Here is a 25,572-nt window from a genome sequence, read left to right on the forward strand (position 1 = left end):
TCCTACCCGGGGACTGACTACTGTCTCCCCGGGCATGTAAAGTCACCATTGGCTTTACTAGACCTAAATTTACTAACAGAACTAGTACAAACCATCCTATTGTGGACGTGCTAGTAGGGGTAATTTGATTACTCCTGGGTCTGTTATTCGAGGGGGCACTGTCCCGTCCCCCCTCATTGAGTTTTGGCTGGTGGCAGTGGAAACTACTTGTTATATTTGACCCCGAATATAACCCTATGGGATTCTTCCCATTGTTAGAGATTGATACTGTTTCTCGTTAATCTCTAACATACCACCGGTCTACTTATCTTAAATAAGTCTATCGGATGGTATTTTCTGCCAGAACTCGGTTTTTAAAATGGCGTCTGTGTTTGTCTCTGTGACTCCTAAACCAAAGGTCGAGCCCTTTGTTCCACTTTTGGCGGGCTTCTGTACAGAGACCCTCCAAAGTGGTGCCATTCTGTCTGGGTTACCACAGGGGTGTGGGAGGGGGTTTAGGCACCCTGGACCGAGTTGCCTTGCCAACTCCGGTCGCACTCAGGTGTGATTGGCCCAAGTGGTGAGCCTCCCCGCTCACCATTTAGCATGTGTTGATTGACAGCTAGGCTGAATGAATGGGGGTTTTCTGCATAAAAGCAGGGCTTTTGGGACTGGATCTTCAGAAGTTGCCACAGGACCTAAGAATCTGACGAGGGTAAAGCTGAGCCGACCTGCAACAGCGACACCTCCGGTGGAGCCCTGCTGAACCGACTCACCACTTCCCGACGACAGAGGAGATCTCCCTGCCGGAGAGTCTCTTCCCCTGACTGGTGGGAACAACCAGTCTCCTTTTTCTTCGCCTCAGGACGCAGTGGTCGTATTGCCCGTGCAGAGCACCTCGGCAACCGGATAACCACTACCCCTGTACCGCGACCAAAAGGTGGTGCCTTGTGATGGAGCACTCCGCGGCTGGTCTCTTCCCTGGTGGTGCAACGATCTTCAACTTTCCTTCGACGACGAGATCCTCTCTTCTCTTGGCAAAGACCGGATGTGCATCCACCACCAGGAACAACTGCCCCCGCGGGAGCTGTCTCTCCACAATTAAGGTACTGTGTCCGCCTGGCTTCCCTTGTTGCCGGATAGAGTGAGGTGTCTTAATCCTCGCCTCTCCATAGGGTCGCCTCTAAGCTTTCTCTAGCGCATTGTTCTGAACTGGTCCAATCTTCCAATAACAATTTGCTACACAGACTCGAACGCATTTCCACAAAAGAGACTTTTTGGGACATATCGCCTTGCCTCTCCCCGAGTGGGCCTGGCCTCTGAACTTTATGATCTATTGTGGTTTTTGTCTTCTTGCCTTGCATTTTTCCGTGAAGTATTAAACTGTGTTGATTTCGTAACCTACCTATTTTTCTCTCCCGTCCTAACAAATACTAGTGTGCCATCTAGGTTGAGGCATACACCTCTGTCTGCAAATAAGTGATGCTGGTAGAACCTAGACTTGTCGAACTATTGTTAGGGTGATTGATCTGTTCTTTTCGTAGAGTAATTGTAATTGAAGTAGTTGCCGTGATAGTGCCAAAGTGTTTTCTATAGATGTTCCGTTATAAATAAATACCTTTATATCTTTACACTGAAGCCTTGTTCCATGTTTGCTTGTCTTACTGTGAAGAATTGCCCTATTTTGTATACTCCACATACTGCTTAACTCTTCTTGAGAGAAGTCTGACTGCTCAGCCACAGCTACCAAGTGAATCTGTGTGGTACAGACTGCTACCAAGTGGGTTTACTGCCAAACACCTGTAGTCCTAAATCTTTTACAGTGGTCCCAGAGGGAACTGCACAGGTTTCCGCCTAACAGCGGTAGCTTTGGAGTCAGACATGTCATGAAAGCCAAGATTGAAGTCACCAAAAATAATACATTTGGTAGTTGGTTGCAGGAGAGGGGTAACCAGGAGGCAGATGTCTAGGTTTGGGCAGCTAGGGTCATGAAGTTGCCAATAAAGCAGAAGCAGATTGTAGATAGATTGGGGATTGGTGTGAGATTAAGTAGCACCATTTCATACCCAGGGATGGGGGTTAATAGGAATGGATCTATCATAAGAGAGGATTTTGCCATGAGAGCAACTCCTCCTCCTGTAGCATCAGGGCAGTCTGCCCTAAAGATGGTATAGTTGGGAGGTGTGGCTAGAGAAAGCAATGGGCCTGAAGCCCTGTGGAGCCAGGATTCTGTAATGGCGAGCATGTTAAGGTTGTGGTCTAGCATAGTGTTGTGGACAGTGATAGAATTTGCTCCTAGTTAGCATACATTAATTAGTGCTAGTGAGGTTCATGTACACAACGGTTACTGTGCCACAGTAATAATTAGATTCCAAAGAACTGTTTCTTGTGAAATACTTAATATTTATTGGTGGCCCTTTATGATAACACGTGTTTTGGCATTTAAGGTGCCTTTGTCAAATCAGGGCAATTATTGTTATCTATCTGCTTATTTCAAGAAAGAATAGTGTCTAGAAGATTTTCGTAGTAAATCTTCAGGCTAAATCCCTTCAGACTTATGTGAAAAGCACTGGAAAAATCACTTCTCATGCATCACGTGTCGGATTCAGCTGAATAAAGGGCCACCAAAAAATATTTAGTATTTCACAAGAAACAGTTCTTTGGAATCTAATTATTACTGTGGCGCAGTAACCGATGTGTACATGAACCTCACTTGCATTTGTACAAACGGAGTAGGGGAACTCTTTGTCTCCGTTCTCTGTACACATCAAAGTGACACTTCAAAAACCTGTACCTACTACACGAGTTGCGGGGGTCTGAGAGTGATATTGCAGAAAAGCTCCCTGTTCTACATTGTTTACATTAATTAGTGCACAATTAACTGTTTCCATCTCCTTTAATGTAGGTCAAGGGGCAGCTAAAGGCCTGTTGCACTTTACTGATGGGTGGAATGTGTAGCTGCTACGAGAGCTGAGTCTTGCATGCCTAGGGTCCCCTAATGAGGGGAGAGTGAGCTCAGAAGTTTGAGGCATCAGGTGAAGAGTTCTAGCCTGGAGCTTAAATAGCCCGAGTATTCTTTAAAAGAAAACTTTGCCCATCTTGGTTCTTACGGTACAGCACTTCCTTCTTAACTCCTGACTTCCTGCAAATCAAGGACTCTGCGAATGACACAGCTGAGGAGGGAACAGCTGTAACCAGAGACTTGAAAAAAACCTGTCCCCATGTAGGATTTGACATTATGTGGGGTCACCAATGCCTATTCCCCCTTTTTGGTGAATCATCTTTTGGACTCATCCTGATACAGAGAACGTATCCAGGTGGCCCTTTTGTTGGAGCTAACACTACTCAAATTCCCTTGCACAGTGTGAAGACAAGATTTCCAGGAGATCTGCTTGATCTCTTCCCAACCATTTCTGAAGGACAAGGGAAGTGACTGCTGGAAGGAAAGCTTGCCTATTACTGAAGACAACTGTTAACCAGGGAGCACTGCCCAGGACTGACCTCAGATCCTAGAAGCACTTCTCAAGTTTTTCCCTGGACTGGGAAAAGAAGGGAAACCATCATTTTCTTCAAGGGGATAAGAGAAAGGACCCATAGAATGTAGGAGCCCCAAAGTTATTGCCTTTATCAGTGCTGGCTGCAGAATCGAGCATGCTTAGATTAAAGTTACTTAGATCAGATCAAGCTGATATCAATCTTACGTAAAGTTGCTGATGCTATCCCACTTCCACATTGCCTGTGCTTTGAGCTTCACTGCATTAAGCTGCCTGGAGAATCCCATAGAAGTGTGAAGTAGAAGACACTTGCTGCTGATCCCGTATATTCCAGACCGACTTACTGCATTGAACCATCACATCTGAATCGCCTAATTTTCCATCTTCAAATGAAAAATCTCAAAGAAGACCAGCTCAACACTGTTGATTCACTACGAAATATTAAAGTAGAGATGTGAATGGACTAAAGGCTGCTAAAAAGGCTTTTCAAAGTTCTGACCCTCTGTTCTTTAAACCCTAGGCCTCAGAGACATTTAGGTCGCCATGTCCTATCTTAAATGGCATTTATAATTTATCAATTTGCATTGCACTTCTGCTTATCGGCCCGTCTCTCCTCTCTCTTGTCATCTATACCCAGGGTCATCAACATACATCAAAGTTAACCTTGATCTGTTGTTTTGCTTTACAGAGGTGGGATTATTTAATGCTTTTGGCTATGTCTCTGTGGTTTAGTAAAGTATCTGTATTTTATAAGAACCTTGTTTAGACACTCATTTTATTTTGTCAGACTGAGCTATTGTTGTTAGGATGCTTCTGTACTGGTTCACACATCGCCTTCCCTTCGCTCATGCTACCTCAAGAATTGAAGGAGGTATATCATTTTTTTTTAAAGAATTGTATTTGGTTTATTTAAACCTTTACAAAACATTACATCAGTAAAAGATCTTAAAACAAACAAGATAAAAACATTTCATCACATTTACACTTCTAATTACATCCTTGAACAATTCCTACAGAACATACATTGCAGGCACCTACTTGATCTAATGTGGGCCTAATTTAGTGTATCTTACAGACAATCATTAAAAAATCAACCACTTTACACTTCAGAGCAATGTTGCTACCATGCATCATTTCGAACCACAAGCGCTCCCTGGAGACGTTTGCATTATCATACACAAATTCCGAAAAATAAACACATCTTTCGCTTAACAGCATGGGGCAAACCAATAACAGATGTACCAATGTTTCCACCACTTCAGGCTGTTCACAAAATCTGCATAAATTCTTATTCTCAATGTTTAGGTTTCTTATATGGCTAATTTCATTAGTATTTAAAACATTGAATCTGAATCGCATCACATTATTATGAAATTTCCTAGACGGATATTTTGACAAATAAGATTCAAGTATAGGAAACCACTTCCACACAGAGACAACTTGATTATATGGTTTCGAATTCATGAATGTAGCATTATTAGCTGCCCAGTCAAATGTCTTTAACAATACTTTAATTTTGGCTGGTTTCTCTAATAGACACCGCTTTGAAGCTCCAATCTTTACCAAAGTTTTTTCTACATCAGATTGCAAGTCAGTCATATATCTCACAGTATCACCTTCCCTTAAAATGTTGTACAGTGAATTCGACCCTGCCAGAATACATTTTCTATACAACATAACTCTTTTACATTCAACTATACTTGCAAGCGAACCCAGGCCGAATTCGTACCTTATCATTTCTACTGGAATACATTTCGGTATGAAGTACAATACTTTTTTTCCACATAATTGCTTCCAGTCTTTTTAAATACGGAATAATTTTAACCGGGTAAAATTCTAAACCATAGGTTAGCCTTGGAATAACCTTGAGCAGGTAAAAGTCTCTGCAACCTGACATAGTGAATTTACCAAATTTTCTTTCAAGTGCCTCCAACTGATTGCCCGCCACTTTTGCTTTGGATTCCAGACATTTATTTTGAAAAATGTAGTGTCATACTACTGGCAAAGGAATACCCCAGATATTTAAAAGCTTTCTGAAGCCTAATCTTAGATCCTTCAACCACCCATACTGGATTTCGATATGCTTTGTTAATTTGACCCAAATTAATAATTACTGTTTTTGTGGGATTGATTTTCAATTTTAGTTCTTTAATAAAGTCTGCAAACACCTCAATTAATCTTTGTAAGCCTATCTTTGTACGATCTAGCAGCAAGAAATCATCAGCGTATGCCAGCCAATTCACTGCTAAACCACCTATTTTTGGACTTAATAAACCCGAAGACAAATTTTTGCATTTGCGCCGGAGACATAAAGATTAAATAGGATGGCCGCCAAGGCGCAGCCTTGCTTTAGGCCATTCATCGCTTTAATTTCTCTGGACATCAGCCCTAAATTGTTAAGCCTTACCTTTAACATTGTATTCGAATAAAGGTGAATAATCATCGCTAACAACCCTCTGTCAATTTTCAATGTATCGAGCCTTTGCCATAATATTGGTCTATCGACCATATCAAAAGCTGCAGATAAGTCCATAGAAGCAGCACAAAGAGGTCCATAGTTAGAATTCCTAGCTTGGCTTTGCAAAATAGATACAAAAAGACCACCCGCATCAGTCCCTAATCCTTTACGAAACCCGAATTGCCTCACATCTAGGATTTCATTCTCCTCCATCCATAGCAACAGATTTTCCAATATTATTGAGGCAAAAATCTTGGCCTCTATGTTAATTATTGATATTGGTCTATAGTTATTAGGACAAAGACGATTGCCTTTTTAAAATATAAGTATCACATAAGAGACTTTCCAGGAATCAGGCATTATTTGAGAATGGAGTACATCGCTGAAGATTAAATGCAATATCCGAGCCCATAACTCGTCACTCTGCTTCAGTATGGCGCATGTCAGGTTATTAGGTCCCAGAGTGGCAGAGGGTTTTAGCTTCTGGATCATTGCTCTTATTTTTACCACTGAAACGTCAAGACACCATTTATATTCATTATATTCAACTGCTGGTGTGGCATTGGTGGACAGAGCATATAAATTCTCAAAGAAATTGCACCATACAGATTCCCCAATCGGATTAGTAATTAACTGCACCTGAGATGCTTCAGTGCTATTGATAAGAGACCAATAATTTCTAGAGTTGGTCTCCTTCATAGCACCAAGTATAGCTTCTGCATCTTTCTGTTCGAGATTGCCTCGGAGCTGAATCATCCAATTTTTATAAGCCTGGCGACATGTTCTCGCTACTTTTTTAAACTCATCTGTTGGTAAATCATGTTTCTTTATAACACGTAATTGCTTGTGCAGCAAAGCTCTCTGTTCTTTAACCTCTAAATCAAAAACATGCTTATGAGTCTTTTTTTATGAACTGCGATATTACTTGCATTCAGAAATGGGTCCAACCTGGGGGCTATTAGGTCATCTAATGCTGCTATTGAATATGTTACTTTTTTTTGTTCTAATGATTTTTTTTCATAATCGTGCCACATCATGTTGTTAAATTTAATAGACTTCAGGGTATTCCATTTGACCCTGGTTCCCTTCGTATTTACAATTATGGGTTCCCAGTTCACATTATCATTGTAGACTTTCTTCTCTAGAACCAAATCAATTGATATCATGGCGTGGTCACTTGCGTCTATAGGTTGGACAAGCATCATTTCAGAATCTTTAACCAGCCTATCACTTACAAATATATAATCTATAATTGTCGACCCACCTCCTGCAGAACATGCACATTTTTCGTTGAACAACATTTACAGTCCCCTGGCTCGTATAAAATTACGCCAGAGAGCACCTCTGTACCGCTTGCTGCCCTTTTTTGAACCACTCACGCCCTCATCCACTAAACACCAATCAATCTCTGTGTTTGATAAATTACAGTCAGCGTTCAGATCGCCGGCAATTATAATATGCCAGCCAGCTGAGGAGGCTAGCCATTCCTCAATCAGAACATCTAATTCATCTAGCAAATTCATCTGTTTTTGATCATCATACACAGCATTGTTCCAATACACATTGAGGACCATTAATCCCACTCTTCCTTTTTGTGTAATAAAAAAAAAAGTAACAATTTGACATGATGTGTACAGGTGTTTTTCCGATAGTTTTTCAATTGTGTTAGAATTTCAAAAAGCCAGTGCCAGACCGCCCTTGGGACGTCCTCTAGGCCCACAAGTACCAGGAAGACATAGCACCACATATCCATCCCAATGCAGCTGCCCACAGGCCCAAGATTCCTGTACTAAAACAAAATCAAAGTTTTCAAGTTCCTTACACACTTTTTTATTCAGAGCAAGTTGAGTGTGCCCCCTGGAATTCCACGAGAGCAGCCTGAAATAGCTGCCTACACTAAAGGGGCTTACCCAAGTTCTTGAGTTGCCCTGTAGAGTCTTTAAGGGAAACTGCCAACGTACGCCATTCTTTCATGTCTGAGAGAAGCATGGCATCCGGAAGCTGATGAGCACTCTCCACACTATTAACACATGGAGCAACATTTTGTGCCATCAACTCACTATTTTTCAAATGATCAGCAGATATATGCTCTTGATAGTTGTATACATAAAAACCCCTCTTTTGCAATGAACGGGCTTCCTTCAGGATCAGTGTGCGTACCAAAGGTGACTGGATCACCAGCCGCACAAAGTCAAACCTTTGTGGATGAATATAATCCACTAGCTGTATGTCGGTAGAAGCTATTAATGACAATTCTGGAATATCACAAAACAAACTCAGTATATAAGGTCTGTTCAGGTTTGGGGAGTATCGATTATCAAATACATAATGTAATATAAGACTTGGACTCTCGGGAAAATGCGGTTTACGCAATATACACTTAGAATCCCTAAAGAATTCATTATCTTGAGGGTTTAGAATAGACATTTCCTTATCACTCCTATTAATGTGGGTGCCTGTTTCACCTTCTTTAGCTGGATGGAGAAAAAGGTTCAGAAACAATTTCACTTCACTCTATTATTGCTGGTTAATAATCATTTCGTCACAGTTGGTAACCTAGGAAGCTGATTAGTTATTTTTCCTTCTTGTACAGTGTCATAGTGTTTCAGTTTTTTGGGGAGGTAACAAAATCCAAATTATGAATTCAAATATCCCTACTCTTTATTGACTGACTGTTGAAGTGGTTACCCCTCACATGCATTTATTTGATATTTTATTACGGGCACAAACCCCAAAAACATCACTCAAAATAAAATATTTCCATACATGTTACATTCAAATATCATTACATATATAAAAATGCATGCAATATTTTAAAACATTAAATACAAATACATATGCAATTCATGACAAGTATAGTCTGAAACATTTAGAAGGATGGCTAGTAATTGTAAAATATTCAAACCTTATCTCTACAGCATCAGAATTATCCAATCAAAGGAGGACGTTTCTCCCACTCAGCTAAGTAAACACGTTCCCTAATAATACTTTATTTATGAAGCATACAAAAACCAACTTTTTAGGGCGTGCCCCAGTGTTGCCCATTTTCATCACTTCTGTTTGTGCTGGTGGCTGAGCCAGTACCACAAGCAATTAGAGAAAGCCAAAACAGGGGGATAGATTAAGCAAGGAAAGGATATACATCCTCCTTGCTCCCAGGTGATATTTTGCTAATACATACCCAACCAGTCTCTTCATCCCGCTCTGATGACATTTTGAGGAAACTTCCATAAATCATAGGAAATTTAATTAAATATGTACAAGTCCCAGCTCCTATCCCTGGGTACTTCCTGTAACCTGGAGGGGGAGTTGCAAAGAATATCCACAAGGGGGCAGTACAAAAATATTCACATTCAAAATAGTGAATGCATCATTGTGACTAATTAACCTCTGCCCTGCGGCAGTACAAGGATGAGTAGAGGCTAAAACAGCCATATTCATCCATCAAACTTCTACAAACCAAGAGCCAACACAGTTATAAAGGTAAAATGGGCATGATCAACCGATAAACCTTCTTCGCCTTTTGTGATAACGTGGGCCATGGGAAGGCTATAATCTTAAGAGGTGTGTGAATGTTGTTCAGTAACAACCCGAACAGTTAAGTATTACAATCCAAAATAAAGGGATATCCAATCAAGGGTCTATAAAAATGTATACACTTTAATTAAACACACAATGTACAATATCAACTAACTAGAAAAATACTACACCAACCACCCCTCCAGAAGAAAGAACATGCAATAAGCAGAGCTTGTTGAAGCAGCACTTTAGGTAATGGATATAGGGTGAAAGGCAATTAAAAGCAACAATGTTCGTGAAAACTAAAATGTACTTGTGAGCAAAATGGGTTCAAAGTGACTTAATCAGTCTCTGGGGCCCATAAATGGGCCAAGGGGGCAGTTATCAGTCAATAGTAACTTCTTTTCAGTTCTTAGTGGTTTGGCAGCACCAAACCTGACTTCTTGGCGCTGTGCAAAGTTCGGGAGAGCAAAAGACAGCAACAGCGCTCCTGCTTTTCAAATGTTTTAAACAGTTCTCGAAACATGCTCCAAGCAGTTCAACAGTAAAAAACACTAGGATCCTGGCTGTTTTGGTTCTCAGGGTGCTGCGAGTCCCACTCCAGGGGCTCATAGACAAGATGAGTCCTTAACTCATGCTCCTAAACTAGGGAGAGTCTGCCACACAACTGCAGTGATCCATAAACATGGTGAGGTTCTGGGTACCACTGTGGCTGGCACAGAAGTGGTCTTGCTCCAGTAGCAGTTCACCTCTTAGGTTACTGTGAGTCCCACTCTAGGGACTCAGGGACAAGATGGCCCTTGTTCTTGGGTTCCCCTACTGGGGGGACACTTGCGCACATCTGCAGGGGTCCTCCAACACAGTGGGGTCCTGGGACTGCTGTGGCTTGCAGAGAGGTGGGTCCTGTTTCAGCAGCATATAACCCCAATGGTCCCTGGAGATGGTATGGGGACAGAGCGTGCCTCTGACTTTAGACCACATGCCTTCACCTCACAACTGGAGGACTTTGCTCTCTCAGCAGTGCCCAATGAAAGTGATAATCTAAAGATGCTTCAAGATGATTTCCAAGATGATTCAAAGAAGTGATGAGAGACCCCTTCTTTTAAAGTCAAATATTCCCAGGTGATTGGACTAAAGCTAGTCTGCTTAAGCGATCCAATCCTGACTCTTGAAATGTGGGGATTTTGCCCATCTGATGTCGCACCCAAAGTACTTTCCTCCAGACGAAGTGGAGGGGACAGAAAAGAGAAAGAAAGGCAGAGAAAATCAAGATAGCAGAACCCTTCCGAAACTGTACAGACCCCTCTTTGGCTGCACTAACCCTGCCCCCTTTTCTTTTCAAAAGGATAAAAGGCATTTAGAACTGCAGCCCCTGGTCTGAGGCCCGGAATGGGTGTGCCTCTTGGTTTCTGTTCCCTGGCCAGCTTCCTGGGGAGTGGATGTCCTGGGGGAAGGGTGTTACCTTCCTTACAAAGGAACACAGAAGCAATACCCAGGGCTGCAGTTCTGTCAGTGAACAGGGGTCGGCCTTGTCTGGGAGGAATACACATAAGCATTCCAGAGCAAAACTGTGGCCCACAGGGCTGACACATGTGCAAAATCAATTTGGATGTGGCTTCATTTATCATAAGTAGGACCATGCACCATGCCGTAACTGTGCAATAGCTTATTCTTACAGTTTATTCTGCCACCATCATGGCTACTTATGGTCATTATAATTTTGGAGACTTGGCTGTCACTGCAGCTGTCAAATAGGCAGCTGTGACATCTGAACTTGCTTTGTGCCACTGGTAGAGCGGGTGCTGTTAATCAGGATCCTCATGCAGCAGGTCACAGATAACACTATGCTTTTGGCATAGGGGAATCTGAACCGCAGATTGCCCTTTCAGAGATGGAATTACACACCTCACTTTCAAAATGCCAGGACTTTCAAACCCTTGGCCATTCATCACAATGTTAAAATATCTAGGTGTTCAATTAACGAAAAGGGCTTCTGAACCCTACACAGCTAACTACCCAGTCGTATTCACAGATATAGCAGATAACCTGCTTTGTAGGCTGGCTGCATAACATCAATAAAGATAAAGATTCTCCCACAGATCCTCTCTGTCATGCAGACCCTGCCAATATCTATTTCTAAAAAAGCCCTTCATGAATTACAAAGGGGTACCCAGACATTTATTTGGAAAGGTCCCAGACCAAGAGTACCTAAAGAAATCCTCTTCCGTCCTCAGTAGTTTGGGGGCTTGGCTTGTCCTTGTCTTTATCCGTTATGTTGTATCCTTAATTACTGGCTGTATTCTACAATGACCATTCCATGGAAACCCTTGGAAGACAAGGTGATAGGCTGCCTCCTCAGACAGGCATGTTGGCTCCCTAAGAAAGATAGGCCTCTTGCAGTCTACATACTGCTGATATTAGGACAACCATGCTAATAGGGGATAGATTAGGACTGAAAATCGCTCTACGCATTCCCAGGCCCATTCACACTGATACATGTGTAGCAATCTGCATTTTACATTACATGCGCTACGGAGGCCCGGCCCGCAAGACATATACAGATATCTTTTGTGGAAAACATGATCTGCACAATTCTACAATGAAAAAAACATTTAAAAAGTGCCTCCTTTGTGCCATTTTTAATGTGTCAAATTTTTAGAGTCTGCCCCTCAATTACAAGCGAAAAACGTACTCCATAACAAGTAATGTATCTGTATTTGTCAACGTTTGTGTTTCGTTTTTGAGATAGCAACAAGAACTATAGATGGATTGCAAGATTTATGGCTTTGGAACTTTTGGAATTCTGAGACTCGTGATACAATATCACTTTAGGGAACTCTGATGTTCAGAGAAGAGTGTTTAATGGATAATGGGATAGAGAGTTGTGAATAATCTTAGCTTCTTTTTTTACACATGGTAATGTGCAGCCAGTGACTTAAGGCACTGGTACAATACGTTCTTTAGTTGGGAGATTGAATGTATTTTTTCTTCTTTTTTTCCTCTCTCTTCTATATTTGTACCTGTCTTTTACTTGTATGTAATGCGGGTATATTTCAAACTGTATTTGCATTTGAAAATTGTTTGGATGGTTTAAATTACATTCACAATAAAAAGATGGCGCTGAAAAAAAAATGAACCTGTGTAAGTACCTTTTTCATCTGAGCCAGGCACATCTTAAATATCTAGCCATATCAAATACACCACTTAGTGGTTGATTTGGGGAAAGCCAAAGCCGCAATTGTGGGAGAAATTGCGTTTCTTCTTAATAAAGGTGTTGGCCATTTCTTGCTACCTGGCAAATATAAAGGGCACAAGCAGACTACTTATCGGCAATCCCATTACTCTGAGTCCTTCTCTTCCTCGTCCAAGTCCTCACAGGATGAGACCAACTACCTTGGGGTTGTTGCTCATTTTGAGCAGTTTAAAGCATTCAATCAAGTCCAGTGCTCCACGTATTTACCAAAGGACACAATAGAAACCGAAATGTAATATACAGGTGTTTTTTAAGAGGGACCTTATCCAGTCAAGTTACCGCTCATCTCCATGGGTGACTTTCCATGTAATGTAATTATGAAAAATTAGCTTGAACATAACTTTCGTCAGTGTCGCGGTTTATTACGCGGTCACACTCAATTTACAGAGTTCCTTTCCCCCATTCAAGGTGGCACACAAAAAATCACTATGATTTTGATTCAGGTTCTGTTTGGTAAGGCCTCCAACCAGTCTCACACCCATCCCTAAAAAATACCTGGTGCCACAAAGGACGAGGAACCAGGCTGGTGTGTAGTAAGAACATAGATGTATTAATTTATTTAAACCAAATTTGATCAACAATAGCCACCAAAGTTGTGGCAACACAACAACAAAATTGACTCCCATAATGGCACCAACACAGATAATACTGAGATATGCAGTCACAATATCCTGCAGCTTTCTTTTCAAATCAACCACCAAAACAGAAAAGAACAATTCAAGGCACCCAGTGATTGCTGATTTGGTTATAATACATTTTCTCCTAGCAACCCCCACCCTCCAACATCAATTAGACTTGATCCCTCTGAATTGAAGGCCATTGGCAGAGATTGGTAACACAATGGGGACGACACACAAGTTCCCAATTTGGGAACCCACGTCCCCTACACACTATCGTATGTCTGGAATACCAGACCAACAATTCATCATTTAAGTACACGTTAGATAAGTAGTTATATCTCATATCTTGGAGAGAGAACAATTTAGACGAGAAAAAGTTAAGGAAAAATGAGCTTTCAGTCAGTTTAGGTCACTATAGCCATCTTCATTTTATTCATGATGATGTATCGAAGGGGGCCCAACGCGTTTCGAGTGTATCACACTCTTCATCAGGGGCAATTCATTTTCTAGAAAAGGATTAATCAAAAAAATAATACATTCCATCTTATCAATTCCCCAAACATTTTTTAACAACATTCAAAACCTGACATTTTTGCATAATAAATACATAAATTAAAGAGACATCATGCAAATAATCGATTTGTTTCAAGCCAACAGAAATGTTCAAAACCATTTAAGGACGGTGTTCCAGTATATTGTGTCTAACCACTGAAAGTGGTAGAGAGGACAGGAGTACCACACAGTGCTTATAATAGCACAAGAGTCAAGTGGGGGAGCCTAATGGGTAACAAGGTTGTAGAGAACAGTTAGCGTACACTAATAGAGAAATAACTAATCTAACCTTGTGTCTTTTTCATGGTGCATCTGTATTCAGACTGCTTTAAATATCTCCAGGTCGGGCTTATTGTACCCCTGTTACAATAAGCAAGACGGCATCTATTAAATATTAAAGGGGATGCCAGTTTATGGTCAGCTATTATAAGGAATAAAGTATCCCTTTCTCTATGTAAACATGAAATTGCAAATCACTTCAAAGTGCCATTATCCTATAAAGGAACTCGGCCTTCAGCCCCACGCCTCCATTGGCTCACTGGACTTCTCAGTGACTTGCAATTTCCTTATAATATACGGTACAGTGTACTTTATCCCATATATTGTTCATGGCAGCCTGAAAATACCTGTATAAAAGCTTGTACAAATGTTCTTATTTAAGGGAAGAAGTGACATCACTACTGACTTGTAATAAGAAAATTACACCAGTACTATAACTGTGATCTGTTTTTATGGTTGATTTGTTATATCAGCATGTCTTTTGTTCGAGCCAGCACAGAGAACAATTCCAGATGTCACTGCAGTATTTTCTTAAAGCTGTGACAAGCTTTTTAGGTTTCTGTCTTCTAAAATAGCTATCTGTCACACTTTACATTGATTCATTCTTATGCAACAGTTTATGCTATTAGCTTTATGTAAGCACAATGCGTTCTGCATGTAAATAATTCATTTGAAAGCACTAAACAGTGTTGCATTTCATGAAACTGCTTTAGGTATTTTCCAGCAACTCATTACAAACCAAAATGATTCTACATTAATTATATATACACAACAACTGGAAGATCGCCCGACAGGCCAGTTATTAAAGGAGATGCCAGTGTGTGGCCATCTGATCGAAGGAATAGAATTTCTCCAACATGGGGTCTGGCATGGATTCACATGCTCATCAATATTCCCTGTCGTCAGGCTGGGGATGCTCAGTAATAGAAAAAACATTTTCAGTTTGGTTTCCAAACTGTCTTTCCCATGTAAACCAATCAATGAGCTCTGGGTCATACTGCCCCCAGTCAATGACTGCCCTTTACCTAAGCCCCTCCTCTGGCAGCCATATTCAGATTTTGACCACACGTTCAAGTGTTGGGAGTCCTCGTGCTTCGCTCTTTGAGCTTTTTGCTTCATTTTTTTGCTTTTGAGAGTTAAGCTCTATTTCTCGGTCATTTGAGCCTGTGTGCCCCATTGATCATCTATCCGACTAACAGAGACCCGTTTTTTTTTCAGCGCCCCCCAAGTGCTTTTTTCGTTGTGTATTCTTCTTGGAGGCTTCCAGAAGATTCTTCAGGGCTACACTGCGTGGATCATGTAGGACGAGAAGAAGGACGGCTCTTCCCTCCTCAAGCTTTGCTCCGACTGCGGTTTGCAGAATGTGTACATGGCCAACAAGCATTCCCAGTGCCTGTACTTCCTGCACCCAACGCAGAAGGAGGAAGATTGTGTGATTTGTCATGCCTTCATGAAGAGCAGGTTGAAGGATCGACACCAATGACTGGAGTCGTGACTGCAGGCCAAGGCCACTGCACCCGCTGGTACCCAGGGGAATGCCTCTCCTGGATCCGGCAAACCTGAGAGGGCTTCTAAGTCCTTTGAGGTTGCCCCACTCGTGGGGGCCCAGCACAAGGCCAAAAACTGCAAGTCCACTTCCGTCGGGGTCGCCACTGCTGCAGGTCCTACGACGGTCAGGACGCGATCGTCATCCCCAGCTGCATCGATCTCCAGCCACCACTCTGGATCGTCGTCCAAGAGGAAGTCAGCTACCCCGGCGAAGCTGAGAGAGAATCCAGAGAAGGCCAAGCAGGAGAAGGCCAGACAGGGTGCAGCGTCCGACCCACCCGCGACAGAGAAGGCTAAGGTGGACAAGGGCTCTGACAAGGCCCCGAAGGAGAAGGCCAAGTAGGACAAGGTATCCGACACAGCCAAGATGGAAATGGCCAAACCGGACAAGGGATCCAGCCTTTCCATGAAGGCCCAGGTGCACCAGGCGAAACCATCACCCTCCCTCGAGATGGTGGTGGCGTCGCTTTCGAAAAGCCGATGGCCAGGGTGTCTCTTCCTCCCAGGCAGGTGGCTTTGAGTAAGCAAGTTGAGAAAACCCCAGAGAAGAGGATTCTGGATCTCAGTCTGAGACCGATGCCTCTGGACCAGAAGAAAGGGGGGGGGGGCGTGGAAGGCCTCCGGGATATGGACATTTCTTCGGCTGATGCGGATGAGATCATTTCTGTCCACACCGTCCAGGAGGGCAATTACGACGAGGGAAACACCGGGGAGTCACCCCACGGTGGGGGTGACGACAATGGGGTCACCATCTATGGAGGCTACGACGAGGGGCCCCAGGAGACTAGCACCCTTGTACCCCAGATGCCACAAAGAGACCGGTCACTGGACAACCTCTCGACCCTCCACATGCTGGTGTCTGAGATACAGAGGAGGATGCCGATGACCCCTCTGCCCGCTCCGCCTGCTCCTCCTATGGCACCAGTGCTGGCCGCCCCGTTAACACCGGGGGAGACTCCAGCCAAGAAGAGCAAGAGGCACCCTGTTCCTCCATACCACCCATCGCCCCACTGTCCACCTCACCTCTCCCCCCAAGGGAGACGGAGTCAGGCATAGCAACAACAGGCACGGATGACGACGGCGGGATTGGGACCTCCCATCACCTCTGCCCAGAGCCTCTCTGCCGAATGAGGTGGGATCCTTCCAAGCGAAGATCGCCCGAGCATCAGAGCTTTTCCAGCTCACGCTGGAGGAAAGGAAGAAGTAAGGCTTCTTATATCAGCGCCGGGAGCGAAGAGGAAGACCATCCTTTCGGTCCCTCTCCTGGACGACGTTTGGGACGAAGGGCTGGCTCTGAAGAAGAACCCCTGTACAGCCCCAGTGAATAGAGACCGGCTGGGTAAGAAGTACAGGATGCCGGACTCTGCACCCAAGTGCTTATGGTCTCAACCATCACTGGACTCAGTGGTCTCAGCGGCCACCAGGAAGAAATCGCCAGGCTCGGTTGCCTCCTCCTCGTCCACCCCTCCAGACAACAAGGGAAAGAAGTTGGATTCGATGGGTAGAAAGGTTATCTACCCGGCAGTGAACACCGTCAAGACTGCCAACACCCTCACAATCGTGCCCAGATACGACCGGGAGCTGTGGTTTGAATTGGCTCCACTGCTGGACTTCCTCCCCGATGACAAGTGAGTTGATGCTTTGGAGATCCTTCAAGAAGAAGAGATGGCATCGGACGACACCATCACAGTAGCCCTGGACTTCGCAGACACCAGTTTCCGCAAGATGGGAAATGGAGTTTGTCTTCGGCATCGTGGCTGGCATAAGGCCACCACCTTTAGACAGGAGGTTCAGACAAGGGTTTTGGACATGCCTTTTGACGGGAACAACCTGTGCCGGAAGGCTGTTGATGAATCTCTCCAGGCCAACAAGAAGAAATGGAGATGGCATGTGCTCTAGGCACCCTACAGCAATGACAACCTTCCTTTCGTTCCTCAGGAGGGAAGTCTATCTGCTCTTCAAAGGGTTTCAGGGGGGCTCATCCTCTTACCACCAGCCCTCCTGTTCCTCAACCCAGGAAGCCAACAGGGGTCTCTCCAAAGCCTTCGGGGTCAGTCGTCGTCTTTGTCAGGGACCGCAAGGCTGCCTGTTGGGATCCAAGCAAGATTGAACAAGACAGGACATTTGGGCCCCCACCCATGCTCCCCGGTGGGAGGCCGGCAGGCGAACTTCGTTGGCATGTGGGAGACCACCGACACATGGGTGCTGGACACTTTCGCCCATGGACACACCTTAGAATTCCAACGGAAGTGTCTGCGAATACCACTGGTGGCCCAGCGGGAAAACCACATCCCTCAGATGCTGCTGGAGGTTCAGCCCATTTTACAAAAGGGGGCGATAGAGCTGGTTCCACGTCGACTCCAGGTCTCTGCACTATACTGAAGGTACTTCCTCGAAAGAAAGAAGACCGGGGCTGGAGTCCGATTCTCGACCTACAACGGCTAAACAAATACATAAAGTCCCAGAAGTTCAGGATGGTCATGGTGCAGCATGTGCTCGGCCAGCTGGAGGAGGGGGACTTTGTGTCGTTGTTGGATCTGCAGGACACTTACTTCCATGTCCCCATACACAAAGGACACCACAAGTTTCTGTGCTTCACCGCTCAGGGGAAGCATTATCAGTTCAAGGCCCTTCCGTTCGGGCTGAAGTCGGCACCAAGAGTCTTGACCAAGTGCTTGGTGCCGGTGGCGGCCCATCTGCGACTGCAAGGGATTCACGTTTATCCCAACCTGGACGACTGACTCATACGGGCAAAGTCAAGGGACACCTCCGTCGAACACAAGGAGTGGACTGTCCATCTACTGATGGTTCTCAGTGAACTATGCGAAATCCTGCTTAACTCCAGCGCAGGACACTCTTTCATGGGATCCAAGCACAACACAGTGTCATGCCTGGTGTTACCATCGGAGGAAAGGATATAGGTCATCCTGGCAAAGGTGCAACGGCTGTTAGCACTGAAGATCACCACAGTGAGGACCATGTCATCTTGCATTTACCTGATACGGCTCTGCAGGCTATGGATGCAGACGCTACAGAAGTTCCTCGATGCACGCTGGGTCCAGGTGTCGGGAAGCTTCCAGGACAGGATCACGCTTGATGAGGAGTACTAATGAGTAATCCGATGGTGGGACGTATGCTCCAATATCTCCAGAGGCACATATTTCTAGAGCCCCCCTGTACCAGGAGATGGTCACGACGGATGTGTCTCTGGAAGGATGGGGAGCCCACACTGGACGTCTTCATGCCAGAGGCCTGTGGCTGCCGTAAGAGAAGACACTACCCATAAATGTTCAGGAACTAGGGGCAGTGTTTTGGGCCCTCAAGTCGTTTCTCCCATCCATCAAGGGCAAAGTGGTAAGGGTCTTCACTGACAATACCACAACAATGTTTTACATCCAGAAGCAGAGGGGCACCAGATCCCAAGCGCTCTCTGGGGAGGCGCAGGACTTGTGGCACTGGGACATCGCCCAAGGGATGTTTCTCATTCCATTCCACCTGGCAGAAGTAAAGAACACCCTCGCCAACTCTCGCAGCAGGGAGCTACGCTCTTGCCACTAGTGGAAGCTTCAGCAGGACCAAGTGGACCACCTGTTCGACAAATGGGGCAATCCCCAGATCAATCTGTTTGCAACAGCGATGAACACCAAGTGCCAGAGGTTCACCAGCAGGTTTCCCCAGCCAGGGAGCATAGGGGACGCATTCTCATTCCCCTGGGACGGCCTTTTTCTGTATACGTTCCATCCATTGACGTTGCTTCTTTGAGTCATCAATTAACTCAGACGGTGCCATTGCAGGATGATCCTCATTGCACCAGCATGGCTGAGGTATATCTGGTACCCGGACCTTCTCAGCATGTCGGCATCCCCTCCAGTCAAGCTGCCAGTGGTCGCAGATCTTCTCGCCAGGGAAGAAGGCACAATTCTGCACCCCAACCCAGTATCACTGAACCTGAAGGCCTGGCTTCTGCAGCATTAGGGTTTGGGGGTTACGACCTTCCAGCGGACTGCAAGGAGGTACTCGCCAAGGCCAGGGCATCATCTACTTTTTAAATTCTATTGACAAAAATCAAAGAGATTTGCAATTTGGTGCCGTTCTCAGAAGATCGACCCGCTGAGGGTCACGGCCCCTCAGGTACTGCCATATTTGCTGTCGTTGGCTAAATCGGGGCTGGCTCACGCCTCCAACAAGGTTCATCTGGCGGCTATCTCCTGGTACACCAGAGCCCCAGGACGACCCTCCTTGTGGTCGCACCGGTTGGTCAAGGAATTCATCAAGGGACTGTTCTGCTTGTTCCCACCGGTGAAGGCTCTGGCCCTGGCGTGGAAGCTCAATGTGGTACTTACTATACTCAAGGGAGCCCCGTTCAAGCCTATGCATTCTATTTCACTCAAGTTTCTGTTGTGGAAGACAGCTTTACTCGTAGCCATCACCTCTGCATGATGAGTGGGTGAGATACAGGCCCTATGCTGTAAACCACCTTACTTGACTTTTCACAAGACGAGGGTGGTGCTGCAGAGCCACCCCTCCTTCATGCCTAAGGTGCCATCAGACTCTTATCTAAACAAGCCCTTTGTGTTACTTGTGTTTTTTTCCGACGCTTTCGTCGCCGGCTGAAAGGACTTTGCAGTCGCCGGATGTGTTAGAGCATTGAAGATTTATGTGGCCCGCACAAAGAGTTTCTGGAAAACTTCTCATCTTTTTGTGCACTTTGGTCCTGTGAACCATGGGAAGGCCCTGTCCAAGACTTCCATTTTCAGGTGACTTTCTGGCTGTATCAATCGCTGTTACCGGTTGACAAACCGACTGTTGCCTGGCTGTTTGATAGCCCATTCTACCAGAGTGATCGCTGCTACTACGGTGTTCCTGTATGGTGTGCCCCTGCTGGACATCTGCAGGGCTGCTACATGGAGGTCAACACAAAATTCTACTGCTTCGACATGGATAACAGGAGGGAGGAGTCCAGAGTCAGCCAAGCAGTGCTCCGCAACCTGTTTGCTTGAAGGTGAGCCTGTGAGGAGGTACGAGATTGCTTCTATTGAGCCTTGCCACCTCCTGTGGTTGTGCATGTGTGTACTGTTATGTATTATTTATTCATGAGCATGTGAATCCATGCCAGACCCCATGCTGGAGATGGAATAAGTTACTTAACTATAACTGTTGTTTTCCAGCATGGGTCTGGCATGGATTCACATTCGAACCCTCCCGTCTGCCCCTCTGCGGCGCTTGGTTCAACTGCCACTTTACGTGATACCAAATCTGAATATGGCTGCCAGAGGAGGGTCTTAGGTAGAGGGCAGTCATTGGCTAGGGGCAGTGTGACCCAGAGCTCAGTGATTGGTTTATAGGAGAAAGACAGTTTGGAAACAAATGTTTTTTCTATTACTGAGGATTCCCTGCCTGACGACGGGGAATATTCATGAGCATGTGAATCCATGCCAGACCCATGCCGGAGAACAGCAGTTACAGGTAAGTAACCTGTTCCACTCCTACCATAAGTAAAACAGTATGTTGCAAGTCACATATAAAGGAATGGAGCCTCAGCCTTGTTCCTCTTTTTGGGACCATAAATTCTGGGAGACAAATATCCTTTAAACAAATGGCAGGGGTACATCTTCTGGGTACATTTTCCCATATATATAGCCTTTTCAAATATTTTGGGGTATACATCGCTGAGCAACCCGATAAATCTTACATTGAGAAAGAACAAAAAATAAAATAGCTTGCTCTTTGGGTTGCAGATCATTCAGGAGCACATCCATCATATTTTAGCTCCCTTTGCCATGCCTGACGAGAATATTAATTGACACATCACTTTGTTACAGGCCATACATGTAGTCCATTCCACAATACCCAGCTAATCCATTTTGAGCATGAGTGCCAATAGCAATCATTGTCAAGTTTTTTGTTGTTTGTTATTTGAAATGTTCAATGAAACAGAATGTATACAAATTATAAATATTGTCCATTCTACAAACATCACGTATGCATAAACATAGATAAACACATTCCACCATGAGTAAAATAAATCATGAAACATTTCTTGAAACTATTTGCCTCTATAGCACTAAAAAACTGATTTCCTTTGTGACAACAAAACAATCTGGGAAGAATGGAACAATATACATTTCACCTCATGAAAATCTCAAGGAGAATGCAACAAAACCACCCTGAACCCCCAAAAAATTATTTGAAACATGTTTCATCTGAAAAGGAAAACTTAAAAACATAAACAATAAAAAGAACATGTTCTTAATCTTGTTTCCACCAAACACCATGTAAACCTTTTAAAAATGTGTCAATTGAATACATACCAGGAAATCGACTAGTACATTGAAGAAAAAAGCCCCTTCAGGACCTGGAGTTGTTCAATGTCCATGCCAGCTCCTTGTATCCTCCAAATTTGAACACAATGTGGGCTTTTCTTACACTCAACGCCAGAAATTAAATCTAGACGCATCTCTTTTGGTATCACATAAAAAAGAAAGGTCTTAACTGGGCACCCATAATGTTAATATGTATGCATGTATATATGTGTCAAAATGTCAAAATATGTTTTTACAAATGTCAAAATAAATAAATATGTATTTATGTACGTGTATATTATGTCTGTCTTAAGCAGTGAGGTGTGGCAGATTATCTATCTGGGATATTTTCCTTGAAGAGATGCTTCTTCTGCCCAATTACAGGTGGGAATCAGTCTTATGCCAGGAGGATTATTGCTCCATGTTCTCGGTGCATATTTGGAGAAGGCTTAGGTTGTGATATTTTCCTCTTTTTGGTTCTTGGTTTACAGACTGGCAAGCGAGTAATCAGAGGCCACTTGTGGCTAATGTCTGATTGGTGATGCTGGCTGACTTGAAGGTGATGACATCCTGGAGCGGCAGACATTGTAGTTACCTCAGGAAAGTGGTAATGTGGTCATTCTTCCTCCATCTTTTTATGAGACATCCTATTCTATGCAGAATGATCCTCAGGGTAGACCAGAGATTTGTCGGGCCACAGACATTGGAGACCATTCAGGTGAGCAACACTAGTCTTTGGACAGTGGTCCTAAAGTCTGCTTTAGAGGTGGTATGGCTTGCTTTTCTGCAGGAGGAAAAATTGGAACCATACAATGATACTCTTCATGTGTATGTTATACTTGCAGGAGACCTTTCAGTCTAAGTACAATTGTACTGATAGTGGGGTTGGTGATGTGGAGGAACGCTTTGTCTCAGAACAGTAAAAGTAACTCATCAAGAAAGTCTCAATGCTAAAATGACTGTCCTCATTCCAATATTTGAAGTAAAATCATCTTTCCAAGTCTTTTTCCACACAGCGCCATGCTTTCTCACTTCTTGTAGGAAGTATTCCTACATGCACCAATCAACATCTGGTATTAAAACCATATTCTGTGATACCAACTTGTTATGAGTTTACCCGAGGCAGTCTCGACGCTAAAAAAAAACAACACAATTATGTGATCCAGTGCACCAATGCCACATTTTCTGTTTTTCTTCACAGATCACCATATTATCTTCAACATCTCTTTATGATAGATGTATATTCAATTCTCTCTCATCTTCCTTACATGCTCTTCGTACAAAGGGGCAATCACCCATAATGTGACTCATAGAAACCTCCTTATCACATCCATTGCTGAGACATATGGGACTAGAAGACAATAATAATCAGGACATGGTCCCTCTTACAAAGGAAACCTTATGAATGACCTTCTGCACAAAACCAGTTGTGTATTATACAGGCGCAGGTGGGAAACCAACTTTCAGACCACCTTTGCCTGGTTGGTAGTTCCTAACACGTTCAATTTTGGATGTCCTATTCAGATTAAATGAACAAAACAATTGTATTTCTGTCACATACAACTTTTTTAACAAAGCAACCAAATAAGGTGCCTTCTTGTCAAAAGATAAGAACAATTAAAGGTATTTGACTCAAAAATCACCTTTGCCAAATCGGTTCTATGTAATTTCATTGTAGAGATTCGGTTGCAGCCAAATCCACCGATTTTATTTTTCTTCTTTTGGGCCATTTTACCACAAATATATGTGGGGAAGGCCCCCCCCACATCTCCCCTTGTCCCGCCCACCTTATGTAGTACCCTTAGCCACCCCCCACATATATTTGTGCCAGAATGAGACTGAAAAAATGCGATGAATTTGGCTGCGACAAAATCTACAGCGATGAAACCTCCCAATCCCTGCCAAATGTTTGAGAGGTCTTCTACTGAGAACAAGAAAGGGCCAATAACTTGCTGTATGGAATGTTTTCTACGCCGAATGGTCTTCAATCACCTATTTGACCCCCTGGCATACCAGAGGAGACACTTCCATTTATATGCAGGTCTGGCCCACCCACAAGGATAGTCTAGATCAATAAATGAAAATGATTTGTTATTTATATAGAATCTTTGCCAAAGCACTGTACATAGAGCATTTACATTCAATTATCAAACAACAGAAGTTGGTACTCACTTATCAACCTCAGAATTAGAAACGGCTAAGTTACCCTTGCCTGTTTTTAAACCTACAACCTGCAGATCATACACAGATCACAGCAGTGAGCACTCAACCAGCTGAGCTATCTTATTGGCAAATGCAAGCTAATTCTTTTCTGAACAAGAACACCAACAGCAGCCTTAGATTGGTGTTTCTGGCATGCTGGGTATTTTCAGTGAGGTACAGCTAAAAGTCAGCATCTCCCTGCACACAGGGAGCTATGGCACCATGATATTATATGATATGATAGGTTATTTATAACACACTTAATACACAGAGGTTTCTAAGCGTGGACCCGGGGATTGAACTTGTGTTGCTCCGTGTCATCTTGCTTCCAAGGCGAGCATGTTTCCCCTGAACTATTCTTCCATGACTGAATTATCCTAACTAACATAGGGAGGAATCCCAACAATTTCCAAATTTGCTAAACAATGGGAGAGCCCCTCTTCTGAGGACAAAGTCCAATGACCTGCAAAATCAGGTTGTCTTCTTCTGAGATGAGTGATGAAGAAAGGGGCCACATGGGGAATTAAGGGGTGAGAACCCAGGGGTAGGTAGCATGCACTAGCATGACTCAAGTGGGGAGGCCTTCTGAAAGTAGTATTTTCAATGTTTGCCTGCATCTGAGGTGGTTCTGCTATAATCTTAATTTGGTGAAGATTGTCCAAGGCCATGGAACCAGCCATCCTGAATCTGAAACCTTAAGTGTTATAGTTTGTATTTGGCTATTTGGTCAATGTTGCTGTTTATTGATCCCAAGCTTCTTGTTTAAACCTACTGGTGCAGTTCTTCTGCAAGGTACCAGGGCCTGTTTAGTCTTATCACATTTTGGACTGTGCAGAGGAGTTTGAATTTGATCCTCTGTTATGGAGGGAGATAAAAAAGGCTTTTCAGGACCAGGGAGATGTAACACCTCCTTTCGTTGGCCCAGTATCATTCTTACTGCCATTTTCTGGACCAGTTGGAAGAAGTATTGATTTGGGGTGACCTACATCCAAGCCCTTTCCCTAGACCAATTTTGACAGGACTACTGCCTGCATAATCTTCACTCTATTAGGGAAAAATAAGAAAGTAAGGATTTTCCATAGTCAGTGGCATTGGTAGTGTGCACACTTCACTGGGGCAGTTTGGGATGCACTGCCCCTTTTGGTGTGGGGCCAAGCCTGATTTGCATATGGTCTTTTGTAATGGCTTGGCAGGCAATGAATAATGGTCTGGAGGGTTGCCCAGAGCAATGCCACAGATTAGGAATTGCTTTGGGGATGAAATTACAGGATGACATTAAGAACTGGATGCAGCATGGGGAAGGACTGTTGGTCAGACTTTCCCTGAAACACATTTGTATAGCACAGAGTGCAGGTGATGAGATGCT

Source organism: Ambystoma mexicanum, chromosome 4q (genome assembly GCF_040938575.1).
Source record: "Ambystoma mexicanum isolate Mex_15411 chromosome 4q, UKY_AmexF1_1, whole genome shotgun sequence".
In the NCBI taxonomy this organism is placed as follows: Eukaryota; Metazoa; Chordata; class Amphibia; order Caudata; family Ambystomatidae; genus Ambystoma; species Ambystoma mexicanum.